Source organism: Ipomoea triloba, chromosome 1 (genome assembly GCF_003576645.1).
Source record: "Ipomoea triloba cultivar NCNSP0323 chromosome 1, ASM357664v1".
NCBI lineage: Eukaryota > Viridiplantae > Streptophyta > Magnoliopsida > Solanales > Convolvulaceae > Ipomoea > Ipomoea triloba.
In genome coordinates, this window is record NC_044916.1 from 21495461 (window position 1) to 21502490 (window position 7030).

The window sequence follows — 7030 nt, forward strand, 5'->3', positions numbered from 1 at the left end:
CTAATATTATTTATTAATTTATTTAAATACATTACGCATAGACATTTAGGAGATATGCAGATGCCAAGTAAACTGATTTTAACTAGTTATCTAATCGTAACTTTTAAAAAGGATTTAGTTGCATTATTTTCAAGTTTAAGTGCCTACCCAATTTAAGATTATTATTATTATTATTATTATTGCTGCTGTCGTTGTTGTTGTTGTTGTTGTTTTGTAGTTGAGGGAGTTAATTGTATTTTCAAGAATAGTTCAAGAGTTATTTGACTCTTAATCCTAATAATAATAAAAAGAATAATAAAGATGAAGTTACATTTCTTCCATGTTATTTTGAGATTTAATTTATTTTGGAATATTTAATTACATAAAATAAAACCAAACATCATTATGAATACACTCATATATAATATGAAATTTGTTATTTTCATTATAAATTTATATCCTAAAGTCTATTGTGACAATGTACTTTTTATATTGACTTACTACTCATGAATATATTAGTCATCTCCCAAACAAGTTACGTTAAAAATGAATCTATTTAATTAATAATTAAATACATTTAATTGACTAAGGTAGTGTAGCTGATGGGGATATATCAGAGTGGGCCAAGCCCATGAGGTATGAGGCTAGGTAAAGTAGGCATGGGTGTTGATCTAACCCATCCATGGGGTGCCGGTATGCGAAATGTAGCATGCAGGGGCATATGGCGACTAGGGTGTGGTCGTATGGCGCCTGGGGTGTATGACGGTTAGGTAAGGTGGGGGATATGACTGTTGGATAAGGTTAGGGTATGGTGATTGGATTAGATAGGGGGTATGATGGTTGGATAAGGTGGGGGGTATGTGATGTGTAGTATTTTGCGGTGAGTGGATGTGAAGGGTGGAAGTGGTAAAACGAAGAGTCAAGACTCCCCGAGTGTCGTGTCTCTCAAGGATGGCGAATGGGAACCGAATATGTGTTGGCATTTATGAGGTTGAAAGGTAAGAGTTGCAAGAATCGTAAGGAGAGGTTTTGTTCATGGTTGGTTTGAAGGGTTTGAAGGTAAAATAAGATAGAAAATACAAAAGGGAAAAGAAAGGGATGCATGCCAATGCTAAGCCAAAGGATTGATTATCGTAGGTATCTTGGAATTGGGTTTCGGGATTGAACTAGGGAGTCACGGTATAGGTACCGAGTGGCGTCACACTCAGACTCTCAATCCTCATTCGGTTGAGACATTTTATCGAACACCTAGCCTACCACTTGACAAGCTGTGAGTATGTGGTGAGGTGGATGTGTGATATGGAGGTGTTAAAACGAAGAGTCATGAACTCCCCGAGTGTTGTGTCCCTCGCGGATGGCAAATTGGAGAATATACGGGTTTCCTATCTTGAGTTGTTTGGATAACACGAAAGTTGAACATTTAGAGATTGGTGAAAGGAAATAGTGAGGGTGTAAAGGTTGATAAGATTTAAGGTAAGTAAATGTAAGTAAATGTAAATAAAATCGGATGGGGGCTAGAATATCAAGGAGATTGGTTTGAAACGCACGATAGAGGTTCGATTTCCATTGAGGCATGGTTGAAGGAGCTTGGAACATTGTCCTGAGTGGCGTCACACTCAAGCTCCCAATCCTCAGTCGGTTGGGGAATTTTGTCAAACACTTTGTCTACAAGTTCCCTCCGGATCTCATCTTCTCAAATTGAGAGCGGGAGATGTGGGTAGTGGGCTACATCTCTTTGCGATATCTCGCCAATGAGATGATCCTATACTCTTGAAGAGATCGGGACCCTCGATCTAACAAGATCATACAAAACATACACATACTAACTTAGATTCACCAACTAAACCCCAAAGGTTATCAAAGATTCAACAAGAGAAGAGATGCTCATAAGGACTCAAGATCCCACATACTAACTCAAATTCACCCACATGAATCACCCACCAACAGTGTTCATCTCACAAAACGAACACAAAGCATACTCAGGATAGAAATCAAAGAATGAACCAATGATACAACTCAAGAGATCAAGATAATGTCCAAAGATCAGGGATAAATACTCAAAGATCAAGGTGGAATACTCAACAAGATGCTCAGTACACATTCCAGAATAAAAAGGGAAACAACAGAGCTAACAAACCCCAAAAAGACTCACTGGAACAGAACCGGGAGCACTCTTGCAGAACATGCGAACGGAGCAGAATGCACCGCCACACTTTCCCGTCTCCTTCTCACGGAAAGACTCGGCAGAACACGCCATTCCGCCCTACCCTTCCGCATGAGAAAACGGAACCTTCCAGCGGAGTTCACCCCTCCGTCACTCCACCCCTCACAAACACGCACGAAACACTTGGACATGACACATTATACCGTCCAAGTACACTGCAAGTGCAACCCAACACAGATTACAGACCCGAAGCAGAAATACACCAAACTCATTCCAGAATACAAATCATGCTCAGAATAATACTCAGATTACACATCTCAGAAGCCAATAAATCATGGAATCCATAACAAGAATTGCTCATACACATCTAGATACAAAGGATGATCAACACAAGTTCAACAATCCACAAATCAAGGTTCACAGGCCATCAACAAGGCTATAATCCAAGAAATTACATGATTCCAACACCAAATCATATGCATATAGATCAAGAGTAGTGTAAAAATAGGTTTTAGTGGACATGATGGTTACCTCTTGAAGCGTATTAATCCAATAGCAATCACCAAACTTAGGCTCATCCCATAAGCTAGGTCCATAATCATGAACCTGAGAATTGATATAATCTAATATGATCACTAACTACTACCAAAATAAGGATATTGATATTCCTAATTGACCTATCATAGTCTTTACCCGGAGTCGATAACTAATCTCTAGTTGAACCATAATTATACCTAGACATGACCTATCATAGTCTTTACCCGGAGTCCATAACTAATCTCTAGTTGAACCATAATTATACCTGATAAGGGTCATGAGTACACTATCATTCATCACAATGATTAAACACTATTAGGGATGGGATTAACAACAAGGAATAATGCCTAAAATCACATACCATTCTGTACGGATTACTACAATCAAAGCTTAAATAAGGGATTTACCTCAAAAATCAACATGCAAATCCCAGCAAGGACTCAAACCCCTGCCCTCCAAGTCAACACGCCAAAGCCCTACCATCACACCACCTCATCTCCTTCTGCTAAGCCCTGCAACCACCGAACTACCACCTTCTTATGATGTACCGGCCACCATCAACGGAAATGGGAGTGAGAGAGGACGTGCCGTCGCTGCTGCTAGTTCGTCGACCATCACTTCTCAGCTGCTGCCCAGAAACGTCGCACGGAGAGAGAGACCAAGGCCACCGGGGTTGCAGTCGTTGGACGAACGGAGGAGTTCACACCGCCGAAGCTGCACCGTTGCCACAATCCGCCGCTGAACTCATTGTTCTTTCGTCGACGGGGAAGGAGGATCGCCACAGCTGCTGCATGGAGAACGTTGGAGGAGGATAAAATCCGCCGCCGCTACACAGGAGGGAAAAAGCCCAAGCTTCGACGAGAAAGAATAAAGGAAGGCGGAGGGGCCATTCACGCCACCGCCGATGTCGGGTCGCCGCTGAACCATGCCGCTGTCTTGCACCGCCCTACCTCCCCCCGCTGAACTGTCGTACGTCACTGGAAACAGGGGAGAAGGCACCACCGCCTTACGCGGCTCATAGGTGCCCGCCACCTTCACCATCGCTACGTCGATCGCCGAAGGTAAGAACAGGGGAACGTTGCTGTTGCTTCGTCACGGAGAGGGAGGTCGCCATTGCCAAGCTTCGACGGAGTCCACACGCCGCCGATCACCCACACCAGCTACTACCGCCGCAAGCCACCGCCGGAAAACCATGGTTATAGCTTGATGCTTGCTGGCCATTTGTCAAGAAAGAAAGACGGAAGCAGAGAAGGGAAATGTGAAACAGAGAAAGGTTTCGGCTGCTGATGTCTGAAAGGGGAAGGCTCATGAATTATATTCCATTTAGGGTAGGTTTCCAAAATGGGCTATGGCTATTTATAGAAAAACTACATCATTGGGCTATATAGACTTAGTTACAATATAATCATAATTGATCTTAGGGTAATTTATTGGGCCCATGGCCCTAAAATAAAAATGATATAGTATGGGCTTAGAATATTTAAGTGCTCAAATACTAATTTATAAAAATAGTTTTGTCTAAAGCCCATAGTAAAATAAGTATATCTATAATCATTATACTACCATAATCAATAATAAGAAAATAGGCATTTATTTTAAATATTTATATTTAAAATAGTGGTAGGAAAAAACTCAATTGCAAAATGAAAACAATATCAAGCTAATAGAACATCAAACATAGTCTAGAGTAAAGCATATTAAAACATCAAATGAAAAAAAATAGAAATCTAAGAATTAAAAGTGCAAGTAATGAAAATGTCTAAATTAAAAGTAATTAACTAGAAAGCATGTAAAGTGCAAGAAAATAAAGAAATGTAAGGCAGAACCCTACGCATATGGAACCTAATGTTTTAGTAGGACACATAACAAATCAAACATCAACAATTGTTTTTCTTTTTCAAATCTCTTTTTTTTCTGTTGCCTTGGAGTAGTGAAATCCTTCATTGACCGCCAAATGAGAGTGGATGGAAGTGGCTAGCCAATTGAGCTTATAGATCTTCAACCATTTTGGAATTTCTCTCTACGGCTTCCCTTGTGCGCATGATTTGCTCATCTTGCCTCTCATTGTATGAATATAAGGACGTCATTTGCTCCTCTTGCCTTGCACTATGGGATTGTAGAAATGCCATATGATACCCCGGATTTAAATCATGCCTCGAACGATGGGATTTAAATGTTAAGAAATGTTTTTTTTTTCACTTCAAGTATCAATGAATATTTTATTATCACGATTAATGTAAAATACAAATGAAGATCCCATGCATACAAAGAGATAAAAGCTTAACATTCAAACTAAAGTACTAACCTCAACAAAATTCTTTGGACATATTAATGTTGCCCACAAAAAGCTCAACTATTACTCATTAGAAAATGGGCTTTCATCCTCCCCTACCACTGTCAACTTCCCCATCTTGTAGCAACCTTCCAATTAAGACCATCATATATCTACTAAATCAACCTTCAAAATCTTTAAATTTGCCAAAACAACTTAATTGTCTCTACAAAATAAGACCAACATCCCAAGTTCTGCCACCATGCATCCTCTCACCAACGCCACCACAAGTCCAGCTTGAAAAAGAACAAAAAACAAAATGATTAAAACATCTTGCAATACAAGATGGAAAACCCAATCTATGACTAGACGACAACCAAAGAACTAGGTGGCGCTTGGTTGAGAATTTATGTACCCTACTAATTTAAATTTTTTTTTCATCACTTTCTTTAATTTAGACTTATTACATTTATTATTGACCAATTAAAATATGAATTAGCTAGGCCGGACCAACAATAAAACTTTGGCCCTGCCCACAACCCAAAAGAACTTATTTTTGTTTTTCAATTACTTTTGTTCATATTTATTACATTTATCGATTTTTGGTGCCTCAGTAGGTTAAGAAAATAATTATGAACAGATACTGTATTATAACAAAATCAATAGTACTCAAAAATAAATATCTAATTAAATATGAGTCATGTTGGGCTAAATCACACAATAAAAATATTGGTCCGACCTTGCTCACATCTAAAAATAATAAATTTTTTTGAGAAAAGGGGTGAAATAGGCCATAAACTTTACACTAAAAATCAATATAATTAGACCCCTAAACTTTTAAAAGGGTAAATTAAACTTTCAAACATGTCAAATTGAGACAATGAAGCCTCAAAACAGGTAAATGACCCGTTATTACAGGTTTTTTGTATCAGTCCAGTGATCGGTGATAACTTCTGGCATCCAGCTACCATTTCCGGTGGTCGCCTTCTCCTGGGAAAAGGCGACATTGTGGTCGCCTTCTTCGGCAAATCGTCTTCTCCTGGGAGAAGGCGACATTTTGGTCGCCTTCTCTGGCGACTCACCGGAGAAGGCGTACTGGTGCGTTTTTCGGTTATTTTTTACCGGTTATGTATTTGACTCAATTTGACATGTTTGAGGGTTTAATTGACCATTTTAAAAGTTTAAGGTCCTAATTGAGTTTTTGTGTAAAGTTTATGGGCTTATTTGACTCTTTTTCCTTTTTTCTTTTCTTGAATTTCTTTAGTTCATAAGCATTATATTTATAAATTTATGTATTTATTTTTATTATAATAAATTATAAGTTAAAATTTATATACTCCGTACATTTTTATTATAATTATTATTAATCTTTATAACTATTATAATTTTATTTTAATATAAATAATAATTATTTTCATTATTATAATAATTAATATTTTATTAAAAAATAACTCTGTAATTCATGGTGTTTTTTCACTTTGTAAACACCTACTTACATTTGAGTATAAATATATTTTTCACTTTGTAAACAATAGTGAAGAAATGTAAAATATTTTTAAATAGAAGGTTTGATATTTAGAAATAAGTAAAGCATAGTACAAAAATCATTAAAAATTAGATTATAAAATTTCATTTTTTAAAAGAAATTTATTTTATTTTATTTTTTGTAAAGGGTTCAAGTAGGCCGAATTTGCAATATCGAAATCCAAAAATAGGTTCCAAAATTTGAAACACTGGTATTCTGCCAATGCCATGCATTCAGGACTTCTGGTGTGTCTGATAAGTACATGTTCTTATCAATTTCTTCACACAAACTTGTGATATAAGTCAAGGAGCTTATTCATACAACACTTTACTCTTCTAAAATAATAGAGAGGTACTGTACTTCACTTGCATTTTGGCTACACATAGATAGGTAGGCAGATTAGAGAGAGGTTGCTTTTCAGTTCTTAAAATCTAGCTAAGCTAGGCTTTGTGGTCACTCTCTCTTTATTAAATTAAATTAAATTTAATTTAATTTAATAATAAACTCTATTCTAATTCTAAAGTAAGCTTTTTCCAAAGTTCCCCTTTCTGCT

General features: G+C 37.3%; 1 long non-coding RNA gene across 2 annotated transcripts; it reads right to left on the reverse strand.

The window, feature by feature from the left end:
* Positions 1 to 1928: 1928 nt before the first annotated feature.
* On the reverse strand, positions 1929 to 3909 carry LOC115999405. 2 transcript variants are annotated; one of them, XR_004094006.1, is made up of 3 exons: positions 3088 to 3909; positions 2675 to 2749; positions 1929 to 2358 (listed from the first exon to the last, which is right to left on the reverse strand). It is a non-coding gene; the product is annotated as an uncharacterized LOC115999405 (long non-coding RNA). The 2 variants fall into 2 exon arrangements; XR_004094007.1 differs by lacking the exon at positions 1929 to 2358 and having other exon boundaries at positions 2481 to 2749.
* Between the last annotated feature and the right edge of the window lie 3121 nt (positions 3910 to 7030).